This window comes from Triticum aestivum, chromosome 7B (assembly GCF_018294505.1).
Source record: "Triticum aestivum cultivar Chinese Spring chromosome 7B, IWGSC CS RefSeq v2.1, whole genome shotgun sequence".
Taxonomy (NCBI): Eukaryota; Viridiplantae; Streptophyta; class Magnoliopsida; order Poales; family Poaceae; genus Triticum; species Triticum aestivum.
The window spans coordinates 147714504-147735373 of NC_057813.1; positions in this window are offsets into that span (position 1 = coordinate 147714504).

Consider the following 20870-nt stretch of genomic DNA (forward strand, 5'->3'; position numbering starts at 1 on the left):
TGTGGCGTAAAAACATGGATGGTAAAACATCAAAAGATAAGGTGTGGAGCAATTACTTGTCTAGAAGCCATTAGAGATTATGAAAATGCCAGTACCAAGCTCCAAAATCTGCCCAAATCAGTCCACCACAACAACATGAACATCAACTGTATGTACAGTTTTTTGAATGAGAGGATATCAAGATAATGTAATTGCTGAGTGGAAGAACCATACATGAACTGAAAAGAAATACATGGTAACCTAGCCGAGCATCATGCTGAAGGAGGTTTTGGTACCGGAGTGGAAAGGGTGAGCGAGGAGTGGTAGGGGAGGCAACATATATATACACAACAGTACCACGAGGTAGCGGAAAGGATTTACACTTACCTCGCCATGAATGCGTGAACAGAAACTGAAGAATCATTGCCTCGGTGGAGCAGTTTCGCTCAGACGAGGTGTCGGCCCTGAATCGCCACGTCGGCTGGAACGTTTCTTTTCTACTTCGCAGATTGATCGCCCGCATCACCCACGGTGGCTGGGTCGATCCCTTCCTGCCTCGCATCGATGGCAGCGACCGGTGGATCAACGTCGCTCGCATCACCTGCAGTGGTTGGATGGATCGATCCCCCATCAGATCCATGACGTTCGTGTGGTCGGTGGTAGGCAAGTGCATCATGGATCTGCACGTGGTTGAGGTGCAATAGTGTGTCACGAAGGTCTTCGACGAAGAATGGAGTTGTGTTGGTGGTGTCGGTGGCATGTCTATTTGACAGTGCTGGATCAAGTGTTCGTGGTGCTCTGTTGCAGCGGCAGCACCATGGAGAGGTTGGGTGGTGAAAAATGTCATGCACGGCTACACGTGGATCTAGGCATGTTGTGGCGCGCTCTATTTGGCAAGCTGGTATCCGGCAGGCGGCAGGCCCTGTCGTGGACCAACTGAACGTGGTTCCAAATGTGTAGTGGTGTGGGTTGGAGAGATCCGACATGGTTTTGCCCAGATCCATCGTTTGATGGAGTGGACATGCCGGATCCAACAACGCCAACCCACCTCTGCTAGGTGGCATATGTAGGGAAGTGGTTTCACCGTATTCTCGTGCAACACATAATGCATTTTGAGCCATATTAGCTCGTATGTATACAAGGGGCCATGCCTAGGCAGTCGGTTCTTCAAACGTGCCACCCTGGTTTTACTTAAAGGGAACCATGAGACTACCAAAGACGTAGGATTCGAAGACTTACACACCAAGAATGTCAAGATGGATGACGCGGCCACCAAATGTGACCCTATATAAGGGCATTCCTTCTAGATGATATTGGAGATATGCCCTAGAGGCAATCATGTGATAATGATATTTCCCAATGTATTCATGAGTCTTTTGTATTGTCCTTGAGCATCATCAGTGATATGTATCAACAAGTACTAGATCATCAAAGATGCGCGTTGCCGCGTCCGTCCATTTTCTCAATAAAATGATCGGTAATTAGTACAAAATTTGTTAGTGTAAGTCATTTTTTTTTAAGTTTTGGAAGAAGATTGTAGAAGCAAGTTAGTACGCATTACTTTGTGGTTCAATTTATTAAGTGGATATTCGAGTTCAGAGACAAGTCAAATAAAATTAATAATTATATAAAATTGTAACAAACTCCTTTGAAAATTTTATAAAACAAAAGCTAACTCTTGGCTTTGCGCAAAACATTTCACATGCCTTAATGTTTTACATGCCATACAACCATATCAAGCACACACACCACACAAGACCTTGACCACGTAAACAATCATATATCATCAAAACTTTGATGTTGAACTATCGATCAGTCACGCTGCCAAGGATCAAAGTAAGAAAGGTCTTCCTGACTTGCCATCAAAGAATAATGAGGTAGATGAGATCGCGGAAATCAAGACAGGATATTGTTTTTAAAAATAATGGAAGAGTGCTTCTCATTTTTCACCAGAGTTGGTAGGTAGCAATAATTTTTAAATCTTCACCAAACCTCCTTCAGTGATTTAAATCACCCCTTGATAAGTTATATAGGTGTTCCATTAATCATCTATCACACTTGAATTACAAGGGTCTAGGAAATCTTGCAAGCAATTTGACTTACCAACAGAAAGTAAACAATCAAAACAAATCTGAACAGATAATCCTGGATTTGATGGTGATTTCCACCATAGGTCATTTTGTAATAACTAAATGGAAGCAGGTACGTTTGCTTCATAAGATTACAGTAACCCTGTAAAGTTTATACATTACACACTCAATTAACATCACAATATGATGAGAAAATAACAAAGGAAAATAAGTTAATTTGCAACAAATGGCAAGAAAATAGTAATAATGCTATACGTAATGATTAAAATGCAATGACATAAGAGAAATATTTCTATAAAGTATACATGATAAGAAGTTGATTTGTTGTATAAAAAGGACTATTGTACTGTTTTTACATCTGTGGGTTGAATTAAGTAAGTCAATGCAATTGGCCAGTCAATCACTATGCAAGCCTACGTTTTATTGCTAAATCACATGTTTTATTACAGATTTCTATAGTAGAAAATCCTTCATTTCATCTTTCAAAGTATAGAGAGTGTTCATCACATCAATTCTTTGAACATCTTTTAGTGCACAATCCATTAAATAAAGATGAGATCACGTGAACAAAATCAGATGGAATCTAGCCAACAGCCAAAATGAGCATAATTGTTCACTTGGATCTTAGCGTAACTATTCATTGTCGGGATTACCCCCCAAACCTCAATTATTCGAGCACAAATGAGACTTACAGTATGAACCCACATGTCGTTGGCATTTGAAAAATGCACTATCTATACGAAAGCTTAGAATGGGGGCTAGTTCTGCTCGTAGATAATGCAAAAAAATGAATGGCATCTGAGGTTCAGACCAGCGCTCACAAACAATGTTTTTTCCTGGAAGCAACACTCTACCCTATGTTTTAACCTCATCTAAACTCCGGAGCATCGTTTTATTTAGTTAAATAAGATATCCAAACCGGAACTTTGAAACCCTCTGGAATTGTACAAACCCAAAATTTCTTAAGCTAGCTGCTCGAGGCAGTGAATTAACTTTAACATGTCCTACGCAGTGGCGTGAGAGGGCTGGGATGAGGGATGACCATGAATCAAGGGGGCGTGAGAGGGCTTGCTTTATGTGCGGTTATACTGTTCTAAATGACAACTGGAAGCCTGCTGCTCAAATTCTACTTTTGCCGTTCACTCAGACAATAGTCATATGGATAACTGGATATACATTATGTTGGATCAGCAGCAAATAAATGCTTACAGGAAGAGGAACCAAGCCATTCCATCTTCTGCTTATATTTGAATTAGTTTTTCGGCCAAACAGGAGCATTAAGAACCAAAATAGAATTGTAGAAAAGAACATCCATGTTTTACCATCCAAAAGCACAAAAAGGCGCCCTAATTTACCAGATGTATTTTCTTCATCTGTCCTAATAACAGTCCCTTATTTGACGCAGAAAACATTATACTCTGCTTTTCTTCCACAAAGTTTTCTTATAACTTCATCTAGTATAATCTTGCGGAAATGCAAATAATTGCACAGGAACATATAATCTAAGCAATTGTGTGGCGTAAACACATGGATGGTAAAACATCAAAAAATAAGGTGTGGAGCAATTACTTGTCTAGAAGCCATTAGAGATTATGAAAATGCCAGTACCAAGCTCCAAAATCTGCCCAAATCAGCCCACCACAATGACATGAACATCAACTGTATGTACAGTTTTTTGAATGAGAGGATAATGTAATTGCTTAGTGGAAGAACCATACATGAACTGAAAAGAAATACATGGTAACCTAGCCGAGCATCATGCTGAAGGAGGTTTTGGTACCGGAGTGGAAAGGGTGAGCGAGGAGTGGTAGGGGAGGCGGCATATATGTACACAACCGTACCACGAGGTAGCGGAAAGGATTTACACATACTTCGCCATGAATGCGTGAACAGAAACTGAAGAATCGTTGCCTCGGTGGAGCAGTTTCGCTCAGACGAGGCGTCGGCCCTGAATCGCCACGTCGGCTGGAACGTTTCTTTTCTCCTTCGCAGATCGACCGCCCGCATCACCCACGGTGGCTGGGTCGATCCTTGCCTGCCTCGCATCGATGGCAGCGACCGGTGGATCAACGTCGCTCGCATCACCAGCAGTGGCTGGATGGATCGATCCCCCATCCTCTCTCTCCGTTTGTCTCGATCTTGATTTGGTTGTATCTATGGACAACAATTCTTTTTGGGAGGTTTGACGGTCCAGCGGGCTCTCGTGTCGAAGCTAGCAATATTTTTTCGGAGGGGTACGATGATCTAGTGGGCTCTACCATGGAAGCTAAGCCATACGGGCCAGGAGAAAGCCCAAACAACCACAGATCTCCGTTTTTTCTTATGGAGTAGCTGCCCTTTTAGGACAGCTGGGCCAGGAATTTATGGCACAGTGGAGATCAATACGACAGTAATCTGATGGCTAGAAATGCTCCACTTACTAAAACGGACGGCCAGGAATCAAGGAGGCGTGAGAGGGCTCGCTTTAGGTGCGGTTATACTGTCCTAAACGTGACTTTTTTGTGAGACTATATATTGTATGATGGTCCCTAGTTCATAAGGTTATGCGGACACATACCCTTTTACTAGTATACAATTCGGTTTGATGATTGTGTTTCAGAAGAGATAGAGATGCTAAACCGATAGTATGGACTCAGGGATGGAGATCACCGAGTTAGACAGGCCCACTTTGAGACACAGCGAGATATTGTCATCTGGTAGTCTCAAGGACAATGATATGACATGTCCTAGACCTGAGGTCCTTGCATGTACTCGAGATGAGGATCGACTCACTTAGCGTCTACCAAATGAAACTTCGTAACTGGGTAGTTATAAAGGTAGCTTTCGGGTGAGTCGCAAGACATTGTTGACCAAGAAGGGAGTTGCCCCTCCTATACGGATAGATATTTTCCGGGCCCTCTCAAGTGATCAGATTCAAAAAGCATGGCCATGCGATTTGGGTTAAGAGTTAACCCGGTTCAGGAATATGTATCACAGTTTCGAGAGGAAAGGTCGAGCTACCACATGGGTGACAAGTACTTGCCTTGAGTTTGACAACATATATATCGTGAGGCAAAATGAATGTTGCAGATAACACATTGTCGAGGTTCGTGTAATGACTTTACATACACATGGGAGTTGGCACATTTTGCTAGGAGCCGCTACCAACCATCGACTCGGGTCACGTCCATGTGTATGTGAACCTATAGGGTCGCACACTTAGGGGATGCAACTCATTTGGATTGGATCCGAATGGAAATGGTTTTAGACACTGTGCGGGCTTCAAGTGCTGAGGCCATCACAGAGGTCTATATAGGGGAGTGGGCGCACCACTTAGGCTTGATCTTTTTCCTCGCTCCACAGTCGCCACCACTCCCAATGACTCCATGCCATGCGATCAGACCTAGCAGTCCGACGCCCGACGCTGCTCCCCGTAAATGTGGATACCTTGGAGGCATCACATTTGTGGCGCTTGGACGAACCGTCCAAGGGAACTGCAAGGAGTCGTTCGAGGGATCTGCGAGGAGATGTTCGCGGGACCTCGTCATTTGCGGGAGATCACCGTTCACGGGACATCACTGTTCGTGGGAGATCGTTCGAATGTCATGCATCAACAACTCTACTTCCATTGTGGTGACTGCGTCTCTAGTGGTTAATCCGATCCTGTGATCTATTTCCAGCAGCGTGTTCTTGGGTGCATGGTAGAAATTTTTTATTTGGCGCTAGCATAGGGTACCACGTGTTCCATCAGATTATACCCCTTGTACCGCATTCCCTAGACACTTATTGGCAGACTTAATCTGTTCACAACCATGTTGTATACCCCTTCGACAACTGACAGTACAGGTGGATCCATGCTTCCTTGTCGGCATTCATCTCAGCGTGACATCTAACGGTGCATTTATTGCTTTTGTCCTATACCGTCAGTGTTAGGTATGATAGCATTGTAGCCACTATTCACCCTCTATAATTATCATCTTGCCGCTAGGTGACCCCTTTCGTATATAAAAGGAGGCCCATGGCTACCTTTACAAGGGTTGACACCCTACCCATTTATAGTAGCTCGCTGCGCCTCCTGAGCACTCTACCGGCAAGGTTGCGCTCTTGTAAACGCAAGGCTCAATCAACACATAAATCCACCAAAGCAGGAGTAGGGTTTTACGCTTCACAACGGCCCAAACCTGGGTAAATGGTCGTGTGCTCTCGTGGTTGTTGTTGCTCCTCATGTGCTGCTTGCCCATGCCGAACATAGAAGGGTCTCTGGACCCATAGATTGTTGTATGCCCTTCTATTATCGTGACATGCCTCCTAGACAGGTATCAACTATGTAGATACACACACCAATATCGAGCAGTGCATAACGCCACATGTTCATTGTCTCCTCTTTCTCCCTCCCATATCTCTCTCTCTCTCTCACACACACACACACACCTAAAAACAAAACTAAGATCACAATAGTCTGAAACCCCCACCAGTAGGGGCATCTCCAAGGCGGACCCACAAACCTCCCGTAACCGCCCGGACCGCATTGTCTGGTCCGAAGTCATCCAATGCGGTCCTGTATTGGTCTGCAGGGCGGCCTGGACGCAATTTCTCTCACAAACCGGGGACAAACATGGGGGGGGGAGCTTTGCGGGAGTCCGGACCCCTCCCAAGTCTGTTTCTGGCCGCTCTGGCCCACCCAAAACCCCCACCCGCCCCTCCCGCGCTTTTCTTCCGATGCACGCGTCGCTTACCGTGCCGCATTCATGCCCGCCCAGAGCATGCAGCGACTGGCATTGATGTCGTGATGTGACTGGAGGGAGGGAGGGCGGCGCTGACCGACGCGACCTTTCAGGAGCTGTGGCTCAACGCGGATGCAGGTTCCCAAGGAACCAACTCCGGCTGCTACGCCGCATTGAAGCAGACCGCCCCTTCGCCTGGGCCTTGCCGCTGCTATTTAAACCGTGCGCTCGTGACGCACAAAGCCACACTCTCCCTCCTCGAGCACCAGCCCCCTCCCCTTCCCCGTCTCTGTCTCTGTGCCCGGGCCCTCCCTCCCCCTCTTTGACCAAGCTCAAGCGATGCCGAAATCATGGTGCTCCGCGCTGGCAGGCGGAGTAGGAGGAAGCTCCTCCTCTGGCGGTTCTTGGCACCGCCGCCCATGCTCCCCGGGCCCGTTAGCGTCCACGGCGGCTGGCTCCTCCGCCAAGGAGGAGGTCGCTATCTCCTCTGGTGACGAGGAGGACCAGGCACCACCGCAACAGTCACCCTGACTCCTCAAGGAGGCTGCTCTGACGTACGAAGATTCCGTTCATCAGATTGAGATAATAGCGGAGCAGTCACTCCGTTACATGGGGTTGTCGCTGCCATCGCCAGCGCGCATGAAGGAGGAGGCATCGTCCCCACCGCACTATCGCGTGAAGCCCGAGCCGGCGTCCACGCTCCTGTCGGTGAAGGAGGAGTCAGCCTTGCCTCGGCACAACCGCGGTGTCCAGATCAGGCACCGCATGAAGGAGGAGTCGGCCTTGCCCCTGCTACGTCTTGATCTTGCATTGGTTTTCCTCGAAGAGGAGAGGGTGATCTTTGGCATATCACACAAATCAACAAAGTTGTTTAGATGAGGTAGCGGCATCTTCACTAGGAAGGCCGGCAAATTGATGTTTCATAACAAGATTCAGCAAAGCAGTATTGATTTCACAAGACTCAACATCATTAAGAGGAGCAATCGGAGTACTAAGGAAATCATTATTATTGGTATTCGAGAAATCACACAATTTGGTATTATCTTGCACCATGGCAACAAGCAATCCAACACACAAGCAAACAGAAAAAGGCAAGTGAAAAGAGAGGAGGAGATTGGAAAGAGAGGGCGAATAAAATGGCAAGGGTGAAGTGCGGGAGAGGAAAACAATAGGCAAATGGCAAATAATGTAAATGCGAGGGAGATGGGTTTGTGATGGGTACTTGGTATGTCTTGACTTGAGCGAAGACCTCCCTGGCAACGGCGCCAGAAATCCTTCTTGCTACGTCTTGAGCTTGCGTTGGTTTTCCTCGAAGAGGAGAGGGTGATGCAGCAAGTATAGCGTAAGTATTTCCCTCAGTTTTGAGAACCAAGGTATCAATCCAGTAAGAGGCTCCTCAAAAGTCCCACGCACCTACACAAACAAACTGAGAACTCGCAACCAACGCAATAAAGGGGTTGTCAATCCCTTCACGGCCACTTGCGAAAGTGAGATCTAATAAAGATAGTATGATAAGATAAATATATTTTTGGTATTTTATAATATAGATGCAAAAAGTAAAGATGCAAACAAAAGTAGATTAAAAGCAAAAATGATAAGAGATAGACCCGGGGGGCATAGGTTTCACTAGTGGCTTCTCTCAAGATAGCATAAGTATTACGGTGGGTGAACAAATTACTGTCGAGCAATTGATAGAAAAGCACATAGTTATGAGATTATCTAGGCATGATCATGTATATAGGCATCACGTTCATAACAAGTAGACCGACTCCTACCTGCATCTACTACTATTACTCCACACATCGACCGCTATCCAGCATGCATCTAGAGTATTAAGTTCATAAGAAAAGAGTAACGCATTAAGCAAGATGACATGATGTAGAGGGATAAACTCATGCAATATGATATAAACCCCATCTTGTTATCCTCGATGGCAACAATACAATACGTGCCTTGCAACCCTTTCTGTCACTGGGTAAGGACACCGCAAGATTGAACCCAAAGCTAAGCACTTCTCCCAATGGCAAGAAAGACCAATCTAGTAGGCCAAACCAAACTAATAATTTGAAGAGACTTGCAAAGATAACTCAATCATACATAAAAGAATTCAGAGAAGATTCAAATACTATTCATAGATAAACTTGATCATAAACCCACAATTCATCGGATCTCGACAAACACACCGCAAAAAGAGTTTACATCGAATAGATCTCCACAAGAGAGGGGGAGAACATTGTATTGAGATCCAAAAAGAGAGAAGAAGCCATATAGCTAATAACTATGGACCCGTAGGTCTGTTGTAAACTACTCACAACTCATCGGAGGGGCAAGGATGTTGATGTACAGGCCCTCCATGGTCAATTCCCCCTCCGACAGAGTGCCGACGAAGGCTCCAAGATGGGATCTCGCGGATACAAAAGGTTACGATGGTGGAAATTGTGTTTGGTGGTGCCCCTGGATGTTTTCGGGGTACGTAGGTATATATAGGAGGAAGAAGTACGTCGGTGGCCGCCCGAGGGGCCCACGAGACAGGGGGCGCGCCCTACAGGGGGGCGGCCTCCTATCTCGTGGAACCCTCGGCTACTTCTTGACTTGCACTCCAAGCTCTCCGGATCACGTTCGTTCCAAAAATCACGCTCCCGAAGGTTTCATTCCGTTTGGACTCCGTTTGATATTCCTTTTCTTCGAAATACTGAAATAGGCAAAAAAAAACAGCAATATGGGCTGGGCCTCCGGTTAGTATGTTAGTCCCAAAAATGATATAAATGTGTAAAATAAAGCCCATAAACATCCAAAAGGGGTAATATAATAGCATGGAACAATCAAAAATTATAGATACGTTGGAGACGTATCAAGCATCCCCAAGCTTAATTCCTGCTCGTCCTCGAGTAGGTAAATGATAAAAAAGAAATTTTTGATGTGGAATGCTACCTAGCATAATTCTTAATGTAATGTTCTTTATTGTGGCATGAATGTTCAGATCCAAATGATTCAAAATAAAAGCTTATAAAACATAAAAATAATAATGCTTCAAAGCATACTAACAAATAATCATGTCCTATCAAAATAACATAGCCAAAGAAAGCTTATCCCTACAAAATCATATAGTTAGGCTATGCTTCATTTTCATTACACAAAATACTCCCATCATGCACAACCCCGATGATGAGCCGAGCAATTGTTTCATACTTTTTAACGCGCTTCAGCTTTTTTAACTCTTACGCAATACATGAGCGTAAGCCATGGACATAACACTATGGTGGTGGTTGTGAGGACAAAAAGGGAGAAGATAGTCTCACATAAACTAGGCGTATCAACGTGCTATATAGAGATGCCCATCAATAGATATCAATGTGAGTGAGTAGGGATTGCCATGCAACGGATGCATTAGAGCTATAAATCTATGAAAGCTCAACAAAAGAAACTAAGTGGGTGTGCATCCAACTTGCTTGCTCACGAAGACCTCGGGCATTTTGAGGAAGCCCATCATTGGAATATACAAGCCAAGTTCTATAATGAAAAATTCCCACTTAGTATATGAAAGTAACAACATAGGAGACTCTCTATCATGAAGATCATGGTGCTATTTTGAAGCAAAAGTGTGGAAAAAGAGATAGTAGCATTGTCCCTTCTCTCTTTTTCTCTCATTTTTATTATTTTTTCCTTTTCTTTCTTTTTTCTCTTTTTTTTCTTTGGCCTTCCTTTTTTCTTTTTGGCCTTTCTATTTTTTTTCTAATTTTTTTTCTTTTTGTAAAGTCCGAAGTCTCATCCCGACTTGTGGGGGAGTCATAGCCTTCATTATCCTTTCCTCACTAGGACAATGCTCTAATAATGAAGATCATCACACTTTTATGGATTTACAACTCAAAGCTAGAACAATATATGACTCTATATGAATGCCTCCGACGGTGTACCGGGATATGCAATGAATCAAGAGCGACACGTATGAAAATTATGAAGGTGGCCTTGCTACAAATACGATGTCAACTACATGATCATGCAAAGAGCAATATGACAATGATGGAACGTGTCATAATAAACGGAACGGTGGAAAGTTGCATGGCAATATATCTCGGAATGACTATGGAAATGCCATAATAGGTAGGTATGGTGGCTGTTTTGAGGAAGGTAAATAAGGGGTTTATGATACCGGCGAAAGTTGCGCGGTAATAATAAAGGCTAGCAACGTAAAAAGGATGAGTGTGCCTATGTCCATGGACTCACATTAGTCAAAAGAGAACTCATATACTTATTGCAAAAGCCTACTTAGCCCTCGAAGCAAAGTACTACTACGCATGCCCCAAGAGGTATAGATTGGTAGGAAAAGACCATCGCTCGTCCCTGACTGCCACTCATAAGGAAGACACTCAAAAGAGCACCTCATGCAATAAATTTGTCACACAACTTTTACCATACGTGCATGCTACGGGACTTGCCAACTTCAACAAAAGTATTTCTCAATTTCATAATTACCCACTAGCATGACCCTAACATTATTACCTTTATATCTCCAAAAATTATCAAGCATCAGGTTGATCATAGCATCCAATTCTTTTTCTATGATAGTTTTTATTATACCCAACTTGGATGCTCATCATTCTAGGACCAACTTTATGACCATAGCAAATACCATGCTGTTCTAAAAGACTCTCAAAAGATATAAGTGAAGCATGAGAGACTAGCAATTTCTTCAAAATTAAGACACCACCGTGCTCTAAAAGATAAAAGTGAAGCACTAGAGCAAAAACTATCAAGCTCAAAAAATATAGGGTCTTTTACATCTGTGTCCCTAACTCGAACCCACTACTCACATTTGCCCCTAATTAAAAAGCCTGCTCAAAAATGCCCCTCCGCCGTTAAGTGCCCTTACAAAAATGCCCTTCCGTCCCGTTTCCGTCTGGTCAAAGGGGTTTGACCGTCTACTGGGCGTTTATTGGACATTTTGCCCCTGCCTCCATGTGCCACTTACACGTGGGACCCAGTCAAAACATAAATAAAATGAAAAACACTTTCTCTCACCCCCTCTCTCTCACACACACTTACATGTGGGCCCCCTCATTTATAGAAAAAATAAAAAGGAAACACTATCTCTCTCACCTCTCCCCCCCTGCCGAACGACGGGCCGACGACCACTACCTCTCAACTCCAGCGAGAGTACTGAATGGCCACCGCCTCTGTCGCTGGCCTCCCCTGATACCGTAGTCCTCTGTACCTCATGCTCTCTCCGCCGCCCGCCCTCTCCCGCAAGCACGCCAGCGAGTGCCCCGTCACCGGCGTCAGTCAAGGACGTGGCCAACGGCAACTTGAAGCGCCGCTACCTCGCCAGGAAGCTCATATGCCATGACCTTGTCCAACCAGCTGACGATTTTGACCAGAGATATCCAGCACAGAGCGCCACAACGCATCTTCCCCGCCTCTGAGCTCGGACCGCCGCCTTCAATTCGACTCCGTTGAAGCATGTCAGCCGATCCCGGCGGCTCCTATGGCATACTTATGCACCACAAAAGACTTGGGAGTCCTCCATAGCAAGCTCCATGACCTCGGGTCATCTTCCCCATGAGCTCCGAGCTCTTCCATGGCCGCCATCGTCGAAGTCATCGCTTTGGTCACCCCGAGCCCCAGCGGTGTCGCCGTCGTGCTCCAAGTGTGCTCCCTATTGTCACACAAACCGTTCCCCTCTCTCTACCCCTCGCATGGTTGCTGCCCCACTTGCGTCGCCCAGAGCCCCCGCGGGAATGGCCGCCGCCGTTTGCTCCGGCGACCATATGGTCCGACGACCACATCCCTGGATGCAGTAGAGCTACGCCTATAGCCTGGTTCCCTCAGCCGTCCTCCTCGCGGCATCCCGACGTGCCTCCACCGCGGGATTTGGTCGCCGCCGGCCACCGTCGACCCAATCCACAGTTAATAATTAATTAAGGCACTAATTAAAACAAAATATTTCTGGAAAATATTAATAAGGCAATGACATGTGGGCCCAATATTTGTTTGAAAAGTCATTTTTCCTTTTCTTTTTTTAGACTGGCCCCACATGTAAGTGTGTGTGTGTGAGATAGAGAGAGGGTGAGAGAAAGTGTTTTTCATTTTATTTTTTGAGAGTGGGACCCACCGGTAAGTGGCACATGGACACAGGGGCAAAAATGTCAAAGAAACGGCCAGATAGCGGTCAAAGCTCTTTGATCGGACGGTAACGGCACGGAAGGACATTTCTGTAAGGGCACCTAACGGCGGAGGGGCATTTTTGAGCAGGCTTTCGAATTAGGGGTATATCTGATTAGGTGGTTCGAGTTAGGGACAGAAATGCAAATGGCCCAAAGATATAAGTGAAGCACATAGAGTATTCTAGCAAATTCTAATCAAATAGGTATCTCCCAAAAGGTGTGTACAGCAAGGATGATTGTGGTAAACTAAAAAGCAAAGACTAATATAATACACGACGCTCCAAGCAAAAACATATCATGTAGCGAATAAAAATATAGCTCCAAGTAAAGTTACCAATGGACGAAGACGAAAGAGGGGATGCCTTTCCGGGGCATCCCCAAGCTTAGGCTTTTGGCTATTCTTGATTATCTTGGGGTGCCATGGGCATCCCCAAGCTTAGGCTCTTGGCACTCCTTATTCCATAGTCCATAAAAGCTTTACCCAAAACTTGAAAAACTTCACAACACAAAACTCAACAGGAAATCTTATAAGCTCCGTTAGTGAAAGAAAACAAAACAACCACATAAGGTACTGCAATGAACTCATTCTTTATTTATTTTGGTGTTAAATCTACTGTATTCCAACTTCCTTATGATTTATAAACTACTCCCTCCGTCCCATAATGTAAGACGTTTTTTGACTTTAGTGTAGTGTCAAAAAACGTCTTACATTATGGGATGGAGGGAGTAATTTACTAGCCATAGATGCATTGAAATAAGCAAACAACACACGAAAAATAGAATCTATCAAAAACAGAACAGTCTGTAGCAATCTGTAACTAACGCAAACTTCTGAACTCTAAAAATCCTACCAAAATAGCAAGTCCTGGAAAATTTGTTTATTGAACATCAGCAAAAAGAATCAACGCAAAAGCATGTTCCTGTGATTTAACAGAATTATATTTGTGCGCGCAAAGTTTCTGTTTTTCAACAGAATCAAATCAACTATCATCGTAGGTTATCCTATAGGTTCTACTTGGCACAAACACTAATTAAAAGATAAAAACACATCTAAACAGAAGGTAGATGCAAGATTTATTACTAAACAGGAGCAAAAACAAAAAACATAAAGAAAATTGGGTTGCCTCCCAACTAGCGCTATCGTTTAACGCCCCTAGCTAGGCATAAAAGTGAAGATAGATCTAAGTAGTGCCATCTTTGGCACTAGATTCGTAAGTAGCACGCATGATAGATTCATAAGGTAATTTGACTTTCTTTCTTGGAAAGTGCTCCATGCCTTTCTTTAATGGAAATTGGAATCTAATATTCCCTTCCTTCATATCAATAATCGCAGCAGTCGTTCTAAGGAAAGGTCTACCAAGAATAATAGGGCAAGAAAGATTGCAATCTATGTCAAGAACGATAAAATCCATGGGCACCAAATTTCTATTTGCAACAATAAGAACATCATTGATCCTTCTCATAGGCTTTTTAATGGTGGAATCCGCAAGGTGCAAATTTAAAGAGCAATCATCAATATCATGGAAACCTAGAATATCACATAAAGTTTTCGGAATCGTGGAAACACTAGCACCCAAATCACACAAAGCAAAACACTCATAATCTTTAATTCTAATCCTTATAGTAGCTTCCCACTCATCATTAAGTTTTCTAGGTATAGAAACTTCCAAATTAAGTTTTTCATCATAAGATTGCATCAAGGCATCAACAATATGTTTGGTAAAAGCTTTATTTTGACTATAAGCATGAGGAGAATTAACAACGGATTGCAACAAGGAAATACAACCTTTTAAAGAACAATTATCATAGTCAAATTCCTTGAAATCCGAGATAGTAGGTTCAATATTATTGGAAGTTGAGGATTCTCCAATCTCTCTTTTACCAAATTTAGCATTAAGATCTAAAGACTCCGAATTCTTGGGACGCCTTCTAGGCAAAGTTGATTCATCATCAGTCCCATAATCATCAAAATTCATATTGCAAAACATAGATATAATAGGAGACGCATCAATAACTTTAAGATCCTCATCATTATTTTCACGGAAACTAGAAGAACACGCTTTTACAAACCTATCTCTTTTAGCACGCAATCTAGCGGTTCTCTCCTTACACTCGTCAATGGAATTCTCATTACTTTGAGAGACTCATTGATACCATGCTTAGGAGGAGAAGATCTAAGTTTAAGGGAATCAACATCAAGCGAAAGTCTATCAATGTTCCTAGCCAAATCATCAACTTTGAGCAATTTTTCTTCAAGCAAAGCATTAAAATTCTTTTGAGAAATCATAAATTCTTTCACACTATTCTCAAAATCAGAGGGCATCTTATTAAAATTACCATAAGAATTATTGTAGGAATTTCCATAATTATTAGAGGAATTACTAGGGAACGGTCTAGCATTAAAGTTTCCTCTATAAGCATTATTTCCAAAACTATTCCTACCAACAAAATTCACATCCATAGATTCATTATTATTCTCAATCGAGGAAGACAAAGGCATATCATTGGGATGAAGAGGAGTATTTTTAGTAGCAAACATCTTCATAAGTTCATCCATCTTTCCACTCAAAACATTGATTTCTTCTATAGCATGCACTTTTTTTACTAGAAGATCTTTCGGTGTGCCATTGAGAATAATTAGCCATAATATTATCAAGTAGTTTTGTAGCATCTCCTAACATAATTTCCATAAACGTGCCTCCCGCAGCCGAATCTAAGAGATTTCTAGAAGCAAAGTTCAAACCAGCATAAAAAATTTGTATGATCATCCATAAATTCAAACCATGAGTAGGGCAATTGCGAAGCATCAATTTCATTCTTTCCCAAGATTGGGCTAACATGCTCATGATCAAGTTGTTTAAAATTCATAATATCGTTCCTAAGAGTGATAATCTTAGCGGGAGGAAAATACTTAGAGATAAAAGCATCTTTACACTTTTTCCAAGAATCAATACTATTTTTAGGCAAAGAAGAAAACCAAACTTTAGCATGATCTCTAAGAGAAAACGGAAATAACTTCAATTTGACAATATTGTCATCCATATCTTTCTTCTTTGGCATATCACACAAATCAACAAAGTTGTTTAGATGAGTAGCGGCATCTTCACTAGGAAGGCCGGCAAATTGATGTTCATAACAAGATTCAACAAAGCAGTATTGATTTCACAAGACTCAACATCATTAAGAGGAGCAATCGGAGTACTAAGGAAATCATCATTATTGGTATTCGAGAAATCACACAATTTGGTATTATCTTGCGCCATGGCAACAAGTAATCCAACACACAAGCAAACAGAAAAAGGCAAGCGAAAAGAGAGGAGGAGATTGGGAAAGAAAGGGCGAATAAAACGGCAGGGGTGAAGTGCGGGAGAGGAAAACGAGAGGCAAATGGCAAATAATGTAAATGCGAGGTTGATGGGTTTGTGATGGGTACTTGGTATGTCTTGACTTGAGCGAAGACCTCCCTGGCAACGGCGCCAGAAATCCTTCTTGCTACGTCTTGAGCTTGCGTTGGTTTTCCTCGAAGAGGATAGGGTGATGCAGCAAGTGTAGCGTAAGTATTTCCCTCAGTTTTGAGAACCAAGGTATCAATCCAGTAGGAGGCTCCTCAAAAGTCCCCCGCACCTACACAAACTAACTGAGAACTCGCAACCAACGCAATAAAGGGGTTGTCAACCCCTTCACGGCCACTTGCGAAAGTGAGATCTAATAAAGATAGTATGATAAGATAAATATTTTTTTGATATTTTATAATATAGATGCAAAAAGTAAAGATGCGAATAAAAGTAGATTGAAAGCAAATATGGTAAGAGATAGACCCGGGGGCCATAGGTTTCACTAGTGACTTCTCTCAAGATAGCATAAGTATCACGGTGGGTGAACAAATTACTGTCGAGCAATTGATAGAAAAGCGCATAGTTATGAGATTATCTAGGCATGATCATATATATAGGCATCACGTCCATAACAAGTAGAACGACTCCTACCTGCATCTACTACTATTACTCCACACATCGACCGCTATCCAGCATGCATCTAGAGTATTAAGTTCATAAGAACAGAGTAACGCATTAAGCAAGATGACATGATGTAGAGGGATAAACTCATGCAATATGACATAAACCCCATCTTGTTATCCTCGATGACAACAATACAATATGTGCCTTGCAACCCTTTCTGTCACTGGGTAAGGACACCGCAAGATTGAACCCAAAGCTAAGCACTTCTCCCATGGCAAGAAAGACCAATCTAGTAGGCCAAACCAAACTGATAATTCGAAGAGACTTGAAAAGATAACTCAATCATACATAAAAGAATTCAGAGAAGATTCATATATTATTCATAGATAAACTTGATCATAAACCCACAATTCATCGGATCTCGACAAACGCACGGCAAAAAGAGTTTACATAGAATAGATCTCCACAAGAGAGGGGGAGTGATACGTCTCCAACGTATCTATAATTTTTGATTGCTCCATGCTACTTTATCTACTGTTTTGGACTATATTGGGCTTTATTTTCCACTTTTATATTACTTTTGGGACTAACCTATTAACCGGAGGCCCAGCCCAGAATTGCTATTTTTTGCCTTTTTCAGTATTTCGAAGAAACAAAATATCAAATGGAGTCCAAACGGAATGAAACTTCGGGGTCGTGATTTTCTAACCGAACATGATCCAGGAGACTTGGACTCTACTCCAAGCAGTGTCCGAGGAGGTCACGAGGGTGGAGGGCGCGCCCCCCTGGGCGCACCCCCTACCTCGTGGGCCCCTCGGAGCTCCACTGACGTACTCCTTCCTCCTATATATACCTACGTATCCCCGAACGATCAGAACAGGAGCCAAAAACCTAATTCCACCGCCACAACCTTCTGTATCCACGAGATCCCATCTTGGGGCCTAGTTCGGAGCTCCGCTGGAGGGGGCATCCACCATGGAGGGCTTCTACATCATCACCATAGCCCCTCCGATGAAGTGTGAGTAGTTTACTTCAGACCTTCGGGTCCATAGCTAGTAGCTAGATGGCTTCTTCTCTCTTTTTGGATCTCAATACAATGTTCTCCCCTCTCTCGTGGAGATCTATTTGATGTAATCTTCTTTTTGCGGTGTGTTTGTTGAGACTGATGAATTGTGGGTTTATGATCCAGTATTATCTATGGAAAATATTTGATTCTTCTCTGAATTCTTTTATGTATGATTGAGTTATCTTTGCAAGTCTCTTCGAATTATCCTTTTTGGTTTGGCCAACTAGATTGGTAGTTCTTGCAATGGGAGAAGTGCTTAGCTTTGGGTTCAATCTTGCGGTGTCCTTACTCAGTGACAGAAAGAGTTGCAAGGCACGTATTGTATTGTTGCCATAGAGGATAACAGGATGGTTTTTTTATCATATTGCATGAATTTATCCCTCTACATCATGTCATCTTACTTACGGCGTTACTCTGTTTTTACTTAATACTCTAGATGCATGCTAGATAGCGGTCGATGAGTGGAGTAATAGTAGTAGATGCAGAATCGTTTCGATCTACTTGTTTTGGACGTGATGCCTATATACATGATCATTGCCTAGATATACTCATAACTATGCTCAATTCTGTCAATTGCTCAACAGTAATTTGTTCACCCACCGTAGAATACTTATGCTCTTGAGAGAAGCCACTAGTGAAACCTATGGCCCCCGGGTCTATTCTCATCATATCAATCTATATCACTTTATTTACTTGCTTTGTTTTTACTTTGCCTTTACTTTTTACTTTGCATCTATCTATCAAAAATACCAAAAATATTATCTCTATCAGATCTCACTCTCGTAAGTGACCGTGAAGGGATTGACAACCCCTAAGCGTTGGTTGCGAGTTGCTATCGTTTTGTGTAGGTATGAGGGACTTGTGCGTGGTCTCCTAATGGATTGATACCTTGGTTCTCAAAAACTGAGGGAAATACTTACGCTACTTTACTGCATCATCCTCTCCTCTTTGGGGAAATCCAACGCAGTGCTCAAGAGGTAGCAAGAAGAATTTCTGGCGCCGTTGCCGGGGAGGCTCACGCAAGCAAGTCAACCATACCAAGTACCCATCACAATCCCTATCTCTCGCATTACATTATTTGCCATTTGCCTCTCGTTTTCCTCTCCCCCACTTCACCCTTGCCGTTTTATTTGCCCTCTCTTTCCCAATCTCCTCCTCTCTTTCCCGTTTGCCTTTCTGCTTGCTCGGGTGTTAGTTTGCTTGTCGTCATGACTAGTTTCATATCATCCCCTTTTTTTCCTGAGAATGAAGTCTTAAATTTTAAACAAAGGGAGGGAGAAAATCTAAAAGATGCTTGGTATAGAATTTTCAATGCTCAAAATAAATCTACCAGGAAGCAATCTACTTCAGTTCTTCTTCGCAATTTTTACGTAGGTGCTAATCCTTGGTATAGATATATCCTTGATACCATTACCAGAGGGAATTTTTTGGGTAGACATACTTTTGATTCTTATAATGCTTTAATAGATATATTTGGCTCACCACCTCTTTTGATTAATGGAACTACGTTAACTTTGGAGCATGTTATGCAAAGACTTGAAATTATTGAGAATAAAGTTGCTACCATTGAATCTATTGAAAATCTTGATAAAAAGATCCATAATCAAATTACCCAATATGGATCTAAGGTAGGAATGACTTTGAAAAATATTAAAGAAAAAGATCCCATAGTCAATGTGAAAATAAATCTAGACTCCACAAGAATCGATAAACTTGAGGGTATCATTACCAATTTGGGAACCGCTTTTTCTTCCATGCAAAATACTCCAAGTTCGTCTACCAAAAATACTAAGCTTATTTATGTTCCTAAGAATAAGGGTGAATCATCTAGTAAGGAAACTGTGGATCTTAAATCTATAAGCGTTCATCCCAATCTTTTTTCCATCATTAAGGAACCTTTTGCTATAGATGAATTTTTCGATCTTTTGCCTAAAAAATTGACAATTACTAGAAATAAAGAAAATCCTAAAGGAGGTAGATGCCTCATTGAAGAATTGCCTACCAAAGATGGCAATACCTAGATCTATCCTTGCTTTTATGCCTAGCTAGGGGCGTTAAACGATAGCGCTTGTTGGGAGGCAACCCAATTTTATTTTGTGTTTTTTGTTTTTGCTTCTGTTTAGGAATAAATAATCCATCTAACTTCTGTTTGGTTGTGGTTTTATGTTTTAATTAGTGTTTGTGCCAAGTAGGACCTATAGGATAACCTACGATGATAGTTGATTTGATTCTGTTGAAAAACAGAAACTTTGCGCGCACGAATTTAGTTATGATAAATCACAGGAGCGTGCTTTTGTGTTGATTCTTTTTGCTGCTGATCAATAAACAAATTGTCCAGGACTTCCTATTTTGGTAGAATTTTTAGAGTTCCAGAAGTTTGCGTTAGTTACAGATTGCTACAGACTGTTCTGTTTTTGACAGATTCTGTTTTTCGTGTGTTGTTTGCTTATTTTGATGAATCTATGGCTAGTAAATTAGTTTATAAACCATAGAGAAGTTGGAATACAGTATGTTTAACACCAATATAAATAAATAATGAGTTCATTACAGTACCTTGAAGAAGTCTTTTGTTTTCTTTCTCTAACGGAGCTCACGAGATTTCTGTTGAGTTTTGTGTTGTGAAGTTTTCAAGTTTTGGGTGAATTCTTTTGATGGATTATGGAACAAGGAGTGGCAAGAGCCTAAGCTTGGGGATGCCCATGGCACCCCCAAGATAATCCAAGGACACCAAAAAGTCAAAGCTTGGGGATGCCCCGGAAGGCATCCCTCTTTCGTCCACTTCCATCGGTAATTTACTTGGAGCTATATTTTTATTCACCAACATGATATGTGTTTTGCTTGGAGCGTCTTGTATTATTTGTGTCTTTGCTTGTTAGTCTACCACAATCATCCTTGCTGTACACATCTTTTGA